This window comes from Monodon monoceros, unplaced genomic scaffold, assembly GCF_005190385.1.
Source record: "Monodon monoceros isolate NGI ecotype Baffin Bay Population unplaced genomic scaffold, NGI_Narwhal_1 Super_Scaffold_6, whole genome shotgun sequence".
Taxonomy (NCBI): Eukaryota; Metazoa; Chordata; class Mammalia; order Artiodactyla; family Monodontidae; genus Monodon; species Monodon monoceros.
The window spans coordinates 51,163,940-51,184,359 of record NW_021703783.1 but is presented as its reverse complement, the minus strand read 5'-3'; positions in this window follow the sequence as shown (position 1 = coordinate 51,184,359).

The following is a 20,420-nucleotide window of genomic DNA, read 5'->3' as shown; positions in this document are numbered from 1 at the left end:
ACAAATTTATATTCTCACCCACAATGTAGGAGAGTGCTGTTTTCCTATTAACACTGTAGCCATTAACCAACAATTTTATTTTTGCCAATTCTGTGAGTAAAAGTGTTCCCTTATGGGTATGATTTTGGGGTGATCCCTCCTCCACTCTAAATCATATAATAATGTGGTTTCTATCCGGCTCCTCTTCCTTTTCTCAGGGCTCCCAACTGCTTTGCACTTTACATCTCTTCACAGCATTTATTGCTTGTAGTTTAATTGTTTATGTCCTTGTGTCCCATTTTTTTATTATAAGCTTCTCAAGAGCCAGGCTAACCTTTTATTTTTTATACCCTCCCCCCTGTGCCTAGAACTTTGCTTAATGCACAATGAACAGTTATCATATCTTTGTTGATTAACGAGTGAATGACGTAATTCTCTTTGAATTATGCTATATAATCTTATACTTGTGTTATGAATTTGACAATTAAAATGACAGCAATAGCTGTCACTGAAACACTGACTTATTGGATTACATGTTTCTAACTGCTAGCTGAGAACAATTATGTATTCCACCTGTAGCGTTCAGGATGGAGACAGTCAACGCGTTTTCTCATTTCTAATCCCCAAAGTAAGCATTTCTTTAAATATACAGAAACCTGAGTGGGACTGGATCCTGTGCAGGTGACAGTTCACACAGTTCAGTCAGATTTCAGTAGCTTTGTCTGCTTCTATCTGGTTTGTCATCTTGAAGCTGAGCAGCAATTTCTGGTTTGCAGCCTGGGGCATCTGGCTGCTGAGGTCATGAAGTTAACGGCTATACTGTCACTTAGTTTTGAGAACCTTGAAAATGTGATTTGAAAATGGATTTGGGCAGAGGATTGTGTGGGCCGGGGGAGATGAGCCGCGTTTCCTGGGCTGGCTTTCCCTGTACACTTGGGTCCCTGGAGAGAATAACAAATGTTCCATCTTGGAAGTGTTGTACCGAATCTCTCTCCTCCATGCACAAGAGCATATGAAGGGTTCCAAGAAGCCCAGCAGTAAAGACAACTCTTTATCCCAGTGTTTCTCAAATTAATTTGACCACAGGAAATTATTTTTTTTCCTAGTAACACCTGTCAGTATATCACAGGATATCAGTTTTCCACAGAACAGAGCTGGAGAAAAAACAAGAGAAATTGTTTTGTTTTGTTTTTTCCTGTTTTTCATTTTGTACCAGTAGAGATGATTGTATACATTTATAAATAATTATCACTAAATATGTCTATTTTCAGTTCCTAGCATGTATTCATCAAATGAAGAGTTGCTGTCTAGTATGGGCTGGTTTGTAGCCATTGACCACAGAAATAGTCCACAGATGAACTGAACATTTTAATTTAGTAACCTGTTTTTGTAAATAGACTACATCCTAGGACTAATTAGAAACTTTAAAGTTAACCTGAGAGCTTAGGAACAGGTATAAGACTGAAAATGGACATATGAAGAAAGTGCTGATTTTAAGAAGTTAAACCTAGATATTAATTTCTCCTAACTATAAAACATCTTCACATACCTGAAATGTTGTCAGAAGAATGCTTCTAAAACTTCTGTCTGTATTGTCAAAGAAGCCAACTGATGACCACTCTTGCTTGTGTTTTAATTATGGAGATTTACTTAACAGGCACTGAGAACTTTAATCTGTGCATACATACAAATTCTTAAATGGCCCTCCCCTCCTTTTGTTACATTTTTCGTGTTTTTCAGGCTCTCTAATGCACTCAATTTGCTTCTTCCTCTTCTCATTTCTTACGCTTCCCTCTGTGTACCCCTTAAAAACATCCACTAGACTGGCAATTACAGGCTGAGCACAGATGCAGCCTTTAATTTCACATTCCATCATTTGAAACATGACCGAGGGTGTGCTGCTTCTGGCCTTCACAGTGCTGGGAAATCAATATGTGAATTTACCTCCATCTTTTCAAATCATCTTTGAGAGAGAGAAGCACCTCCTGTGAAATGAGAGGCTCAGACGGGCGAGGCGTGGCTCTGTGTCTGAGACACAGCCCCAAGTACTTGCGCTCTCCCACCCCACCCTGCTTTGTGAATGAGTTCTGTTCCACAGTATGTTTGTAAATTGACTGTTTGGGACTTCGAGCACTTTTTTTTTCCCTCCTACTGAAAAATGTTGTTCATGATTATTATGATTCTAGACCAGCCCTTAAAAACCCATTAGCCCCTACTGTATCTAAATCACATGTAATTCATGGAAGCTACATTAGCTACAAGTTTATTTCCAGTTGAAGACAAGGAACAGTCCTACTGTCTTCTACTGGAGCGATGGTTCCATTAGTGCAGCTTATGGCTGCATTTCCTTTTAGCATCCAGATCTTATTGGTGACTCATATTCAGCTCGTGGTAAGATGAAACCTCCAGGATTTTTCCTGCATCAAATGAACTAAGGTTAGAGCTGCACCGCCCCCTGCTTTCTTGTACCTGCACAGTTAAAATGTTTCATATTGATGAAAAATATATCCTTGTTACATTCTACCTCATCTGGTTTTGTTCATGTAAGTGGAGTGCTTTATTAATCTTCTTCTAATCATTATTCAACACATTAGCTTTAACTCAGTTGTGTCACTTTCGTATTGGGTTAGTTTTATTTCTGTGCTTTTATACAAAGCTGTGGATAGAAATGTGGGACGTGGCAGCTTCGAGAGCTTCAGTTTTCAGAGCATTTTCACAAGAAAACATAGCTCAGTTGAGCATCCCTCAAACTATGAGGATGGAGCTAGTGATCTTAATGATCTTCATTTCTATGGATGGCAAAATAGAGGCAACAAGGTTATCAATAAATGATGACTCTGAACCATACTCTAAGCATTTAGTTTTGTCCTTTTTCTACTACATGACAATAAATCACTGAATGTATTCTCAAGTGTACTGTTCTCTATTTTTTGAACACGCACACACACACACATATATATATATATATTTTTTTTACTCCCATCTTCTAGCACCATTTAAGTTTACCGTGACTGCACAGATTAACCACAGTAGTCCTTGGATCACTGACCCAGTAGTTCTTGGATTCAGGAACTACTGTGGTTCATCTCTGCAGAGTTGTGGGAAACTGGAATGTATTATGAATGCAAGAAAGGAGCTCAGCACTTATTTTTGATTTTGATATTTTCTTAACATTATAGCAACGAGAACAATGGCCAACAATGAGTTGGTCCCTTTCTTTCTTCTTTCCAAGACCAGACCTTATATAACCAACCTCAGCTTCCAAAGGTACTGCCAATCTGAGGATACGCAAGGGCCCCAGTAACTATTAAACTGTCATTTCTAGGCTCTGCCTCCTGTCATGATTCCATTGTGTGTCCGCCACCACTAAAAGAATTGCAGGAATTCCTTCTCCTCTTAAATCTCCTCCACAAACCAGCTCTCCAACTTGTTTTGGAAGTCTTTTGTTTACTTGGCCCAGAAAGTTCTGTTTTCCCAGCTGCCATGAGTTGGGGAGCCTCTCTTGTGGCTTTTTGGGTCTCCTCCCACTGCTAATGCTCCAAGGCATGGCTGTCCGCTTGTGTTCAACCCCCGTTCGAATCTCCAGCGGGCTTCAAGGGTCAACCCAAATGGGAAAAGCTCTTTCCCTCACACTATGCTTTCTAACATGGACCTTAGGGTGGGCTGCTCTGTGTTCTTCAAAGCCTAAGGGGCTTTAAAGAAGCAGTGGTTTTCCATCTCCAGTCTCCAGAGTTCTGGTACAAACCTAAGGGCTGGGGGAAACACACACTAACGACTCAGAATCAGGCGTCCCTCTAACCTGACGCCATTATCCTTTTAGACCAAGCCTTTGTGTGGCAGCAGGCTTCTCTCTTAGGATATATTATTCCCTTGGTGGTTTCTCATTCCTCTGTTAAAGACATACCCCATTAGCCCTTCAGACTGCTCAGCTGTGGCTGAAGCTTGGCACTTGCAGGATTTATGCTCTCAATCTTGAATCCCATCAATAAAATGTCCTTTGCGTCATTTTCAGTAATATTCCAAGGGATCCAACTTATTTGGGGTCTTAGGTCCCCATACTGTCCTTTAGGATCACACTCTAATATTCTTTCTTGATTATGTGCCAATTCTTCCATGTTGTATAATTTCTCATCCAAGATCTAAAACCACTGAGGGGTTCCCTGCTCAATTGCTCTCTACTGAAGCAAACTAGGGTAGGGTTGAGGGTTCCAACTCTGGACATCCCAGGCCCAGGGTTACATTCTGGCTGTGTATATGACTTCAGGCAACTCACTCAATGTTACTAAGCCACAGTTCCCTAAACTATAAAATGGAGATGATGATACAGTACCCATCTCATGGGGCTGTTGGGGCATAATGTGAGATAACCCTGTAGAATATCTGCACGGTATCTAGAATATATTAAGCGCTCAGTAAGTCTTGGCTACTTGGTTATCACCACTATTATTATCATTTTTATTATAATTTTTCCTTTGCCATTCAAGCATTTTTAGGTGTCATTTATACGTGTAGGTCCTGTTTGAATAAGTTGAGGACTCTTCCATCAGTTTTGGCACGTGCAATGTGCCTCCATGGACTTACCCTCCATAGTAGATACTAGGCTTGGCTGTAGGTGGCCCAAATCCTAAGGACTTGGTCTGTTTCCAGAGCTAGCGAGCTAACTTTTCTTGTTTACTTCAGGGTTAAGGGAATTACTTTTTTTCAAAATTATTTAGAAGGAGACTCTCTAGCTTTAAGGTAGCCTTTGTTCACAAGAGCCCCTCCAAAAGCCAGGTCAGTTGTGTAACCCTCTAAGCAAATTTGAATGAGTCTTAGTATTCACCTGTTCTTTGGTGGAGACTCTGGCCTGGAACTGGCTGAAAGCAGATTGTATCCAAAACTCTTTAGACCAAAATGAGCCCCTAATTTAATTCAGCCTTAACATCTACTCCATAAATACAAAGCAACAGACAGTGAGTGGGCCTTATTTTATGATGTACTCTATGGTTTAATTATTTGCTTGGATAGGAGTGCATGCATCTTTGTGTGTGTTGTGTGTGTGTGTGTGTGTGTGTGTGTGTGTGTGTGTGCAAGGTCTTGTATGCTTATGGCCCAATATACACATTTCAGTACAGTTGAAACTTAATGGTGTGTTGTGTTGCTATATTAGATTTGAGTATCAGGTTGGAAAAAATGTCATAATAAAAATAAAAGTATCATTATTAAAATGAATTTCCGTTAAATGAGCATTTTCTGAATTCAAGTGGGAGATTAGGACTCTCAAAGATGAAATGGCCTGTGGTGTTGAGTCTTCGACACGTCTCTGAATAATAAACCACAGCACATAGGCCGGCTGCTGAGTTTTGTACTGTGGCATGGACTGATAAGTTAAATCGGGGATGCTGGTACCATGAGATAGGGAGTATAACGTGTTATATTTATCAACATCAAGGGGAGAAAATCCATAATACACAGTAAAGTTAAAGCAGACCCCTGATCCATCCAGCTCATCTTTTCGAGCTTCATTGCCCATATGTTTATTCCTCAGTCCATCTGATGGCCTTCTTCCAATTGCCCTGCCTCAGTTTCCCCCCAGGCTGAACCAGTGGGTCAGCCTCAGGACGTCACTTCCCACCCTGCTCTTTGCCATTCTGTTCTGGTTAACTCTCTGCTCCATGGAATGAAAAGACCTGAGTCCCTCTTCTTTTCTTTTTCTTGGCAAAAGTTACTTTCACAGAATAAACTTGGGCCTGACCCAGTTATAAAAAATAAATGTCATAGACGTCTGTGAATGCACTTCATCCTGAATCAAACTCTCCATCCAGGCACTCTTAAGTTTTAGGTCCCCTGAGCAATAACTTAGTCTGAATTTGAAGTTTGATTGACCTAAAAGACTGCCTTTCCTGTTATCTGGTTAGTAGTGTGTTTATTCATTTATTCTATCCTTTGTTCAGCATTTGCTGAGCATCCACTATGTCATAATTAAAACAAAAGCTCACATTTTTTGGACACTTAAGTGTTAGGCGTTGTGCTAAGTACTCTATATGCTTTAGTTCATTTCAGTAATCCCATGAATTAGGCAGCATTATTACCTCCATTGTACAGGTGAGGAAATGGAGGCATAGGGGGTTAACTAATTTCCCCCCAAGGTCACCAGCTGGTGAGTCCCATATTATTTTTATTGGAGTATAGTTGATTTACAACATTGTGTTAGTTTTAGGTGTACAGCAAAGTGATTCAGTTATACACATATATATTCTTTTTCAGATTCTTTCCCATTATAGGTTATTATAAGATATTGAATATAGTTCCCTGTGCTATACAGTAGGACCTTGTTGTTTATTTTATATATAGTGGTGTGTATCTGTTAATCCCAAACTCCTAATTTATACCTCCCCACCTTTCCCCTTTGGTAACCATAAGTTTGTTTTCTATGTGTGTGAGTCTGTTTCTGTCTTGTAAATAAGTTCATTCGTATCATTGTTTTAGATTCCACATATAAGTGATATCGTATGACATTTGTCTTTCTGTGTCTGACTTACTTCACTTAGTATGATAATCTGTAGGTCCATCCATGTTGCTGCAAATGGCACTATCTCATTCTTCTTATGGCTGAGTAGTATTCCACAGTATATATGTACCACATCTTCTTTATCCATTCATCTGTTGATGGGGTGAGTCTCATTTGAATGGCTCTAACACCCAACCGTCAACCAAGTTACCAGAGTAGTTTTAAATTATAAGCAGTTAAACTATTTTATTATCCAGTCCTCTTATGCCTCACTAATTAAACCTGAGAGTGTCAGCACGGTGGGCTTAGGAAGGAAACAGCTCCTTTCCGAATACTCTGTTATTTTTTGTGAGCTCAGGAGAGGATGCAGAGAAAGTGATGCATGCAGCCAGGAAGACATAAGGAGATATTACAAAAAAGTTATTGGTTGTTATGGTGAACTTGCTGGAAAGGAGGATTTTTTCCCTCTTAAATTCAGAGGGTTTGCAGCAATAAGATAATGAATCTGTTTCTGTTGAAAAAGAATAGATACGTGTATATGTATTACTGAATCACTTTGCTGTACACCTGAAACTAACACAGCATTGTTAATCAACTCTACTCCAATATAAAAGAAACATTTTTTTAAAAAGATAATGAAGAGATGCTCAGTACACTGGAGACTTTGTGACGGAGTCAATTTCTCAGACACTGTGTTCTGAAAATGTTACCTGTGAATAATGTAATGAAGAAACCGCATCTCAGGGGATTCACTCTTTCCCACTTCTAGGTTGGGACCCAGTGGTCTTTCTATGCTTGAGTCATTTTGGTTATTAGGGGAGAACTATTTCATATTCATACAGGAAGAGGGAGTAGAGAAGTGGTTCTCAAACTTTGTTGAGCACAATCACAAGGGAGGGGTAGTAAAATGAAGTTTCTGGGGCCTCATCCAGAGCGCTTCTGATCTAGGACATCTGGAGTGGGGCCTGAGAATCTGCATTTCACCGGGCACACCAGGGAAATTTGATGACAGTGGTCTGAGGACCACACTTACAGAAAGGCTAATGTGAAAGAACATTTCTAGCCCAAGAATCATTTATGCAACTGGATCCATTTAATGGAGGCAGTGATCCTCGAAGTGTGGTCCCCGGACAGCCCAGCATCACCTGGGAGCTTGTTAGGAATGGCAATTCAGACCTCCTAAGCCAGAAAGTCCGGGGGTAGGGCCCAGCGATCTGTGTTTTAACGACTCCAGGGGATTCTGAGCGAGAGCCACTGGCTGAAGGGGAGAAAAGCGCTGTTGTAGAATCCTGTACCATTGGTTCTCAGATGCAGCTGCACATCAGAATCACCTGGGGAGGTTTAGAAACTATGTCACATTGCCAGAGATTCTGACTGAGTTGGTCTGGGATGTAGGCTGGGTATTGGGATTTTTCCAAAGGTCCCCAGGCTACTCTATAATGTGCAGCAGAGTTTGAGAACCACTGTCCTATAGCTCTGATTACCTGAGGTTTTTTTTGTCACCCTGTAATGTGAAAACTCTTTAATGTAAGCATTGCCTTTGTCCCTAGTCACCCATTATGAAATGCCACTGCATCAGGAAAAGGATAAACGTTGTTATATATAAACAGTGTCTAGCTGACTTGTTTGTTTTCCATAATTCACGCTTACACGGAGCATGGAGAAGGCACAGAACTTCCTTGAAGCCATTGGGAAAATCAGAGCCGAGACTGAAATAAGCACACAGTGCTCCCGCCTTCACTACCTTAGCCCGCTGTCCAGTCCACCAGGCCACGTAAACTCTCACATCACTGACTTCCTCAGTTCCCACAGGTGTATCATCCCCTGTGCTGGCAAAATCTCATCTTTATTACCATGGAAGCAATTGGCAAGGTTGCAAGTCCCAACCAACCAAATCTGTAGCATCCCCAGCTGCATGTGGCTGTATGTGAGTGCATTTTTAGACAAATACTTCAGTGATTGGTGATGATAAAAAATGTCATTTGGGGAAGTGGGTGCCTGCTAAACCGAGATTATATAAAATATTAATGTCAGTCAAGTTCATCAGAAAGTGCCAGCAGTTTGCAAATGGCGTTCCCTGAGGGAAGACACCCGTACCTGGCTTTATCCTCGAAGCCCAGGCAAGCAATACTAATGTGCTGTCCCGCCTACGCCTTCGATACAATATATAGCAAACAGAGCATTCAATCAGTGTCACTGGATGTATAGTTGTGACTCTAGCATTTCTCAAAGTGCTTCTTCAAGGACATAGAGGTTATTACGCATTGCTGAAGCAAATTGATTCTACGTTTTATAAGCCTACAGGATACAAACATTCGACAGGAATTGTGTTGATTCTTAACCCTCTCTTCTTCCTGTTATGCGGTCTGTGGTTGTTTTAACAAGGCACATCACAAATGAGTCATTGCACCTCCACATTGTTCCAAAGGGGAACAACCCAAGGCTACTATCTTGTTATAAGACATTACGTCATACGGCACCAAAACACGTATGCATGTTATGTCTCTGGTGGATAAAGCTGAGGAGAGGCAAACTGACATCCTGGCAGGGCCGCTCCATCTCAATTGACTCATGTATAAATTATTTGCTTGTTTTCTGCTTCAGTGATTATGTAATTTTCTCTCATGTTAGTTGCAATTTTTCAGCCTACTGTGAGAAATCATGCCTGGTAGGCTATTAATCCCGTCAAAGGTCAGTTATACTGATTAAAGCTATTTTTTAACATAGAGACCGCCACTTGCTGTGAAGGCAAAAACGATGATGAATAGCATTCTTCTTCAGCTTCTACTGCTTAATTAGATATATCAGAAAACTCTAGTGCCTTTAATCCTGTCCCAGACCTTTCCATTGAAATAACTCTTTAAACATCTAAGCACAGATGATATGAGTAATGAAAGTCATTTTGTTTGTTTATTTTTTCCTAAGTCCCTTGTCCTTAGATGCATCTTCTGAGAATTTCTTCCCTCCTCCTCACTGCTCATCCCCCAGAGCTGGTTGGCTTCTTCTGATTTCGCGTGTGTCTGGAGATGCCTTGTTAATGTGAAGTACTTTTGATGTAAGTGCAATCTGGAATTTGCAAGTATCTCCTTGTAACAATAAGACTAGCTTACACTGAATTTTTAAAGCAAATCAAAGTAAAGCATTTATATTCAAAAGCTGTACAAAGACTTTTCTGAGATTTGAAGATGATTAGATTGGTAGCAAAATTAAAGAAATCAATCCAAAAAATTGTGGACCATTCTTTAATCCTCTGCTTTGTTTAATGACTATTACCTGGAAGCACAGAAAAGGTTTAGTGTGTGATGCAAGCACACGTCAGGCAGTTGCTTGCTAAATGCTACATCACTTCACGTTCTGTCAAAGTTTTTCCGATTTCATGGATGAAGAAACTGAGGCAAAGATGTGTTATGACCTGCCTTTGAGCCAGTGACCTCTAGGCTATGGTTTTATTTGGGGTTTCTTCACGCCTTGAGGAACATGAGGATTTTGAAACTGACTTGTTAGCTTTGCTTTTACATGTGCGCTTTTCATAATGTAATTCAACTAAAAACAAGTCAGCATTCCTGTTGATATGGGAAGTGTGTTTGCCACAATTAGTGTATTATACCTCTGATTAATTATAAAAATCTTCTTGTTTTTTTTTTTATTAGAAAAACGTATAGATTTCAAGCATGATTTTCATTTAAAATAATTGATTTTACTTTTGTCAAATTGGGGGCCAGTAGTAAAAAGATGCTCCATTTCTCCATGGTCGGTTAACTAAGCCTAGGCATGCTAACTTGACTTTCAGTCTTTAGTATTTATGCTTCTACTCATTTTTTTTGGTAATTATCAAAGCAGTTAGGTCACCTGATCTGCTCAATCATCAGGCTTACCTTCCTTTAATGATGTCTTGTTCACTTCGAAGTCATTTCAGTTTTTATTTAAATGCCTTAAAACTAAACCCTTGAACCATAGAATTTTGAGTCCCCTGTAACTTATGATCAAACCCAGCCTATTTTTATTGGGTAACGAATTGCAGTAGAATGGGGAAACCAGAGTGATTCCCTTATCCACATATTCATTCTCTCTCTCATTCACAGTCAGTGCTTGCTCAGTGGCGGGTGGATTCTTCAGTAGGTATTACTCAAAACTTCACTTGTTGAGAATATGCTTGCGTGAACACTGATTTAGAAAGAACAAGTTGGAACTCCGTTAAATAAAAATCACAAGTATACCATTAGCAAGTTTATATTTTGATGAAAAGATTAACCAGTCTTGGCCTTGATTGTTGATCTTTAAGTCAAGGTCTTGTCGATACCTGGAGAGGCTCCTGTACTGTTATTGCACCTCCCTAAATGTAAGACTGCCCAGGTATAGCTGTTTCTCGTGCGTCTGATTCCTTGCTGGGCAGCCATGTGGGAGGGAGGGGTGATCAGGCAGGCCTGATACGAAGTGCTGAAAATCTAAAGTTGACCAACACACAGTCTCTGCCCGCAGGGGGCTCACAGTCTAGTGGGTGGAGACAGACACATGAACTCCAAGTACGATAGGAGGTGTGTGTGCTGTATGCTAGGAAAGGCTCAAAGAAACAAGTGACAGCTCTGCCTAGAATGCCAGCCACCTTCTGAAAAGCGGTGCCATGTACAGAGAGTCCAAGGGGAGCCCCAGGAATGGAAGCCAGCCCTGGAAAGGACCACCGACCTCCACAGTATCTCTGCCACTTGCTGATGGATACATTAAATTCAAGACCTGGCACTTCAGCTCTCTAATATAAGGTTTTCCTTCCTTTTGAAAACACTCTTTTGATGGTGCAAAGACTTCACGTTGTCATCAGTCATTTACATCTTAGTGTGGATGAGCTTGAGGTGTTTTTTCTGAGCATGTTTTCAGAGTATAAGGAAAAAAACCCAGAGCCACGGGATAGTAAGTCCTGGAGAAGAGTGGATAAAGAGGCTCAGAAAGCTGGCTGGTAGCCCCAGAAGGATAGACTTGGGTGGTCTGGAAGTTCTGAAGATAAGTACGCCTTCACACCCTTTCCCTAAGCAGGTCCTATGCCTGCAGTCATCACCTCCTCCTGTTCATCCTCCCTGCCCACTTCCTCCTGCCTCCCGCATCTTCTCCTCCTGCCTCTTCCCTCAAACCCACTGTTCAGTTCTTTCTCTCAAATAGCATGGAGTAGTGAGTCTTCACACCATTTATTAAAGGAAAAAAAAATACTGCTTTGGCTTCACTTATCAAGAGCTTCCTACTCAGCATAAATCTTAGTGTGTTTTCACTAAGGCAACGTGAAGGAGTCTTAGCGCGTTCACCAGTGGAGAAGCCAGAGGAAGCAAGGAGGGTGTGACCACCAGGAATGAGGATCACATCTCCCAACCCACACCTGGCGACCAGCCTCCTTCATTTCGTTACATGGAATTCTGTAATATTACGCTCTTGACTTCAGCTAAGATCTATTTAAAAAACCAAACTAGGACATTGCTCCTCACTATTTCACTTGCATAGAGTAACACTTCAAAGGAAGAAGCTCTTGACTGACTGAAGAAAAGCCATTTCAAAGACTGTCGATGGTGTGAATCAACAGGGGAACCTTGACCCTTGGAGCTCTTCATCCACAAGATAGGCTGGAGGTGCTCAGAGGATAGCTGGAAATCCATTCTAAATGGATGGTTCTGCAGCGGCTTGAACATTGCCCTAAATGACTCCAGCACCTTTTTCAACTTTAAGAGCGTTTGAGTCTATGAAGTATCGTCACCAGATCAGATGAATAGACTGTGACCAAGGGCCTGTCCCATCAGGGAGTAAGACCAAATGTGCTGTCAGTGATGGGTATGTATTTAGTGAGATAAGGAACTCCATCTCCTTTCTAGTCATGTACTCTATTGAAGTTTCAAGAAAGTAACCTTCTTCATGAGAAAAAATGTGAATACATGCACTTGTTTCCTTCTCTATCAAATAAGGATGTTAGTACAGTCTACTTCATAACGTGTTATAAGGATTAGATGAGTTAATTCACATAAAGCACTTAGAACAGTGTTCGGGACATAGGAAGCAGTAAAGTATTAGCTGCTACCAGTCATACTGTTGTTATATTTTGCAGTCTGCATAAGCTGTCCTCCTTTTCATAGGTAGGGGAACATGGTAGTGACTCTGTACAGGCAAGAGATGGCAGGCTTTGCTCAAATTCAAGTGGCTCTCTTTGTGTCTGATTACATTTTATTCCAACAAAGAAAAATATAAAGAAAGGAGAAAGCACGTTGTCCTTTTTCCACCCCTCATTCTTTCAAAGAACTGTGAATAACAGGCTTTAAAAAGTGTATAAGCCTTCTAAAATACATCCATGACTAGATGGGGTTTCGGTAATTATAACCCATTCATTTGCTGTGAGCTGTAGGTGAACTTCTTGTTATAAAATAAAACACATCCCTGAAAGGTTTAGCTTACATTAAATTTTGGTCAAAGATCTCAGTATAATTTAAGTCATAACTATTATCAAAGTTATTTTGTTAGTTATTAGGTTTTCCTAAGGCATACCTTGAGGTTGCAGCAGGCTGATGTGAGTATGAAGATGCCCTAGCCAAGCCACATTAAGACTGCTAATTAATAGTAAAATGGCTGTAGCCTAAAGCCAAGATCAAGGAATTCTAGCTCCTTTCATCTTTAATATTCACACTAAATCTTACATTCCTTATATTGGTGAGCTATTGGCCTCTGATTCTTTTCCATTTAGTTTTCACTCTCCGCCCAGTTTTTCTGTGGCCAGAAACACAAATGGAACCTATTTTCCAGATGATTGTTTATATGCAGTTTTCATTTGGACAGCCAAATGGCCTCTCTGCATGGTCCACATCACTGTTGCCTTTCTTGTTCACAGCTGCTCGTCGAATAGGTTGGGGAAGCGTGATGTCCCATAGCTGTCCATGGCAAGGTGCATTTGCCTTGTTAGGCAATGTTAGTGCTTTGCTGCACCACTTTGTAATTTGTGTCACTTGGATACAAGTGGGAAGACTTTTAGAGAATTTTCAGAGAAAAGTATAAAACAAACTCCTTGAAAATGTGAGAACATAATACATGCTTAGCAGACTCTCATGGGTGATCTGTATATAATTATTACTCAGTTTTAAGTGGTACTTAAGCCCTTTGTCCAGGATGAGAAGATTCATTTGTATACATCATCATTATCCCTCCTGACATGGGCTTTGGTGACATTAATCTGTGTTTTATTTCCTGCAGCAGTAATGATGGAGTTGTCTTCTGTGGCTTTATTATGTTGTCATGTTTTCTCAGTGATCGTCCTCACAGCACAAAAGAAATATCTCATGTGGGGATAAACTCCAGAGTAGCTGACATTTAACAGTCATGCTGGCAAGCGTCTAGTTTTCTTCCACTTCATTCTTTTTCCTTGTCAAGCTGAGTCCTGGGGAATTAGCATTGAAACCTAATGATCCCATTTTAAAGCTACAGTTTTTAAAAAAGTATCTCATATGACTTTTCTTTGCATTTTGCAGTAGCAGAACAGTGTGGGCATGGCTTCTGTAAACAGAATATTCAAGAATATGATGATCAGTTACTATTCTCTGTACTTCAGCTCAATAGCCCCTGGTCCCAGCCTCATATACAAAACACATGAAATACAAGGAATGATGAAATGAAATCGACCAGTATTGTTTACTAATTTGTTAGATGTTTTAATGAAGACAATCCCCAGGGCAGAATCAATCTGTGTAACCACTGCACATTGTCTAATCTCCTGTTGAGGCACTTAACACATTACCTTCCAGTTGTGTGTTCCATGTCTGTCTCTTTCAGAACGTGGCCTCATTTCTCTTGGAGTCCACAGCATAATGCCCAGCACAGAATGCTGCTGGTGGTGTTTGGGGAATTGAATTGAACCGAATATTGCATCTATCTGCTGAAAGATTTAAGCAGACGTTTAGCTACAAATTTTAAGTTCTACAGAGCACACTGTGAAATAAAAATAAGGGCAAACTAGGAAGGATATTATTAACAACAGGTAATAGGAAAATGAGACTGGAATGGAAGACAGGAGACATGCTTCCAGCCCCCAGCCCCTTTTCCTGTCAGCCTACTCTGACCAGGGGGAGATGAAACTCTCAACATAGCTGTAAAGCAGGAAGCTTCCTCCAGGCCAGCTGAATTGCCTGCAGTCTAGAATCTCCTAGTTGACAATTATGCCTTCACATTTAACGTTAAGTAAAACTCATACTAAGTAAATATAAAGGGCCAGAAAGTTTTGTCCAAGTTTGTAGAACCACGCTTTCAAAATAGAAGGTGACTATCACAGAAAGAGCAAAAAACATGGAGACCCAGTTTTAATATTATTTTAATTTATTATGTGTAGGCACAGAGCTAAGTGCTATACAAATATTAACTCATTTATTTTTCTTAATAACCCTCTAGGGTAGGCAATATAATTGCCCTTATATTACAGATGGGGAAACTGAGGCAGTGGGAAATAAAGGCTAAAGAAATAAAACCTGCTCAAGGTTACATCATGGCTAGTATGTGGCAGAACTGAGACTCACCCTCAGGCTGCATAGCTGCAGAATCTGGACTCTTTCCTGCTGTGCTGGGTTGCGTCTCTTTTGTTCAGTTGTTTAATGAACACAAAGACTTGAGGCAGCTGAGGTTTGGCTCTTTTAGCTCTAGGAGTCCTTTAAAACTCAGCTTATAAACACCAGAAGCCCTTGAGATTGATGTCTTAAAGCTCCTCTTTCCATTAAAAACATATTTAATGAGCCTTGCTGTGTGCTAGACTCCAAAGGAAAAGCCAAGATAAAGGTGACACACGTCCTCCAGAAGCTTTCAATTGAGTAGGGTGGTAATTTGGGGGGTCCTGTAGAGCTCAAAGCTTTCATTGAAGTATGCTACCTGTCTGGCATCCTGGCCAGAATCATGGTAACAGACAAAGATACCCCAGGCTATCTGGGGGGGAGCATTAAAGAATACTAATAGGATGAGGCACTAACATTGAAACAAGTTCCAGATAAAATTAAGGATGTACAAAATATTGATAGTGTGTAATCTTCATTGTGTATGGATTTTTATCCCAAATTAATTTCACAATATTCCTGTTTCCAGGAGTACTTCTAACTTTTTTTTTCTAAACTAACTGCATTTTGTAAGTATGTATTATTTTTCACAGATTCCATAAATTTTCTGTTTCACTCCTATAATAAAGTATACAAGAAAAGTTTATTTTCTTCCTAGATTTGTTTGGGGAAAAATGATAGAGAGAATTTTATGCATCTGTGAGGCTTTTTCATTGCAAAGAATCGTTTTGGGGATTTAACAACAACGAAAAGCATTGGCAGAGTTCCTGGCACAAAGGAGGACTCATTGATTTGACTGAAAGCGAGGCAGCATCTCTCACACACATGGTTAAAAGCCAGCCTCTGAGGGCAGAAAGGCTTCATTTCAAACTCCAATTCTGCCACTTCTTGGCTCCGTGGCCCAAGACGAGTTCTCAGTTCACCTTGATAACCTCAGTTCTTCCTCTGTCCTATGGTGATGATGAGACCTACTTCACCACAGATGGGATTAAATGAGATGACGCATAATGCCTGGCCCAAGGAACTCAGTAATGGTTAACCATCTCTACTACCACCATACCGCTACCACCTCTGCCATCACTAAAGCCCAACTACCACCATTATTGGGGCTTTTCCGGCCGGTTTAATAACTACAATAAAAAGTTAATATAAAAACCAGGTACTTACAAGAAAGAGTACTTATGAAGCGAAATGTTATTGTATGACATAACTTTTTAGACTAGTTCTGATATCCAAGTCAAGGATCTGTCTCCAAGAGACAGGTTTACTGCTTCAGTGAGTTAACGCTCAGGTATCAGAACACTGTGTTCTAGCCAGAATTTTCTAGAGACTCACCTGAGGCAGGGATTGAAGTACTAGGACTTTATTTGGGATATACAAATCCAGGCCAGTGAGGAGAAGAAATAGGGGAGGATGTCACAAAAAGACAAGTGAGCTATCAAAAGCAGTCAGACTCAGAAACAGAAAGTAGAATGGTGGTTGCCAGGAGCCTGGGGGAGGGGGAATGGGGAGTTGTACGGTGGGTACAGAGTTTCAGTTTTGCTAGATGAAAAAGTTCTAGAGACCTGTTGCATGACAGTGTGATTATACTTGATGTTGCTGAACTGCACCTGTGAATATGGTGACGATGGTAAATTTTATGTCGTGTTTTTTACCACAATTTTGAAAAAGGAAAGGGGGAAGACAGTTACCCGCCCACCTCCCTCCCATCTCCCATAGGTCACAGTTTGCCCCTTGGGAAGTTAACTCCCCACATTTGCAGGTTGCATTGGGCCTCTCCAGCGGTTGTGTGGGATGCCAGCTTCCACGTCGGTAAGTAGAAGGAGAAGCCAGAAGCTCCAAGTGGGTGACTGATGGGCCCAGCTGCCCAGCGGCAGCCATATTAAGGGAACATTCAACACTCCCAGGACATGTGATGCTGGTGATGTAAACTGAGCTCCCCAGGTAGGAGGAAGCATAGCCAAGGGAGTCTGAAGATGGCCGTGGTCTCCCTTTTTGTGTTAATGAAATAATTGCTACTGCGCTCTACCTTTCTTTCTTTCTTTTTTTCTTTTTTAATAACAAAAGCATTGCTGTGAGTCAGTATGCCTCATATTAGAAGCCAATATATCATTATTACTTGGCTGGATGCAGAACGCGATTGTTCCTCTTGTTCTTTGCCCTCTTTACCTTTGGAAATAAAGTGAGTCCTAATTACTTATCCTAGTTACTTATTTATCACATAATGCAATGAGAGATAGCAGTTTCAAGATATTTCATATTTCTAAAAAGAATATGAAAGTCTTGATTTTTCATGGCCTTTTTAATGTTCTAAATATTAGCAAGCATCACTGTAGCAGTTGTGTTCTCAATTCCTGCTCTGGGCTTTTTCTCACAGGAAAATTTCCGGGTAAATATCACAGGTTCCCTCAGTGTTTTCTTTTGGCCCAACTTTCTTTTGCTTTACTAGAATCATCACTATGTTTGGGAAGACAGATCAGTCTGTATTCCCTAGGGAAAAAAAAAATTAAATGTAATGGCATTTTAGAAAATATGAAAGTACTTCACATTTAAAAAAAAAATTCACAGTTAGAAAATGTGGAAATCATGCTTATTTACCTCTTGATAAGTGGTGGCATAGTTTTGTGTGTGGGGAAATGGAGTTTTGACCATAACCCCCAGACCAAACTCATATGACAACCAACTAGATAAAATGATATTAGAATGAGGCAGACAGACTCTGGAAGATGGGCTTCCCAAAATGCTGGAGTGTAGAGTTGCTTAGAGGAGCATCTGGGCTTTCCTCCCTTCACTACTTTCTGGCCTCCACTTCCGCCCTCAGATGGGGCCGCCCTCAGGCTGATGTTGGTTTGAGAGTCGAGAGAACTCCATGTTAGGCTTACTTTTTCTGGAATAATGATATATACCTGAGTTGTAAAGCGTAGTGGTTTAGGGAGAATTGTGCTCTTGGGTCCTTTGAGACCCTACCCTGCCTGGGCTGTCTGCCCTTGCTCAGCATCCTGAGGGCCAACAGAATCTGCACTGAGATATAGCGTTTCATCTCTTTCATTAATTAAACAGGGGATTGAATCCAGTCATATTGTCTGTGTGCATATGTGTGAGCGTGCGTGTGCATTTGCTTCATCCCATTTTATAGCTCCAAGAAATCCTGCAGTATGGGAATGCAGCTTGGGGAGAGAGGCAGGCACGTAATACTTAGGAACTTAGAAATGGATGGGTTTTGTTTTAACTTTCGATTTTGTAGACTATAAATTGACCCTTTACTTATTTTCAGTTTTACATTAACATTCGTTTTGCAGGCCCTCTAAAATTATTGGGTTGGCCAAAAAGTTCATTCAGGTTTTTCCATGTTACAGAAAAACCCGAATGGACTCTTTGGCGAACCCAACATTTCTGGCTAGATTTTTCTTGAAGGAATACTAAAGGTATCCTTCCAATGATCTGTTTTTCCTTTGTCAAAAAGAAACGTAAAACTATTCTAAAAATTGCAACAGATCATTATTATTTACCAGCAGGTTGTCCCCTAAACCTTAGGTGGCTATTAAGAGTCAGAGTAAGACAAACACATCTATGATAGTTGTATTTGGTGGTTCAAATTGCCAAGCATCATGAAGGAGAAGAGTAAATGATATATCATGTTTATCCAAAGAAATGTTACTGTTTAAGCATGGAGTTGAAGTGCAAGTTGAATACATTGTTGGATCCAACACTAGTATTTTCTCATTAACTATAAAAGAAAGTGTTTTCTTTTGTGTTCTGAGTCAAATACAGGTATAAACATTCAGTAAGTTAATACAACTCTCAGATACCATCCATTGTTCAAGAACTTTCAATAAACATTCATTGAGTACTCACTATGAACTAGGTGTTACAAGATTCCCAGATGAATAAAACAGGATCTACCTTCAGGGCACTCACAAGCTAGTTGATGAATTAGACAACAATAAATAATAAATATACATAATAAATACTCTGGGAACACAAGGAAGAAGGTGATTAATTCCACCTGAGGGGGTGGAAAAGACTTTGCAGAGGAGGAATCTTTCATCTATGACTTCATCTGTGGTGTATTTGTTGTGGTAAATAATGCTAGCTGTATAACAGATCAACTCCCACATATTAGTGGCTTAACACAATACGAGATTTATTTATCACTCATGTCATAGGCCAACAATCCAAAGCGGTGATGAAAGGTGTCTCTGCCTGACACAGTGATTTTGGGACCCTGGATCCTTTCCAGTTGTTGCTTTACTTCCTTCCAGATCCTTAGAATCAGAGGTCTGCAGATGGAAGTTTTTATGGGCTAGACCAGGAAGGGGTCCTTATCACTCCCATTCACATTCTGTTTCCTGGGACTCAGACATATGGTCACATCAAAGTGCAAGGGAGATGGAAAATGTATTTTAGCCACATGCCCAAATAGAAGGGAACACAGATATTAGTAATCTTACTGCAGTGAGTTTTTTTAGATTAAAAGTAAGTTTGAGATACACACTACTATTGTATATATATAAAAGAGATATACAGCAAGGACCTACTGTATAGCACAGAGACCTATATTCAGTATCTTGTAATAACCTGTAATGGAAAAGAATCTGAAGAAGTTTTATATATATTTTATACATATATATATTCATACACATACATATATGTATATATAACTGAATCACTTTGCTGTACCCCTGAAACTAACATCAACATTTACAAATCATTTTTTAATTTAAAAAATGAAAAATAAGTGAGTTTGGATAGGGATATAAACGGGAGAGAAGTGCATGAGAAACACACAGTGATCTTGAGTTTGGGAAAGAGGAAGTTTTCTACTTTTTCTCCGTGCACAGCCTAGTAGGCAGATGGGGATAAATGAGAAATAGTACTAGGAAGGTAGTTGAGGGCTAGATCATAAAAGTTCATAAATACCTTACTAAGAAGTTTCCACTCGCTGTAGAATTATAGCTCTTCATTGTTGTATTAATATTATAAGTATTAGTTGACTGATTTGCTGGGCTGAATTTCTTTGAAGTAGACTTTATATTTATTACTTGTGATTGGAGGCATTATATTTTCATAATGCAATTTTTAAAAATTCAAGCTTTGTTTTTTCAGTAGGATTATAATCTTGCAGTTAAGGGCCACATTTATACTCCATATATTTCCCTATAGTTTCCCTAGGCCACTGAGGTACAGAAGTACTCAGTCAGTGTTTAACTAGCTGACAGTTTAATAACAGCTTCACAGAAATGGCTTTTATTTAAATAGGTATAAGAAAGCAGTGTCACTGGCCCATGGTACTGTTTCTAAATAATTCAGTTCATACGGACTAGCAACAAAGGGGCATCTGTATTGAATCATGAGATGAAACATGTCACTTGCCCATAGGTCCAAGGCTTTGAGTTGGG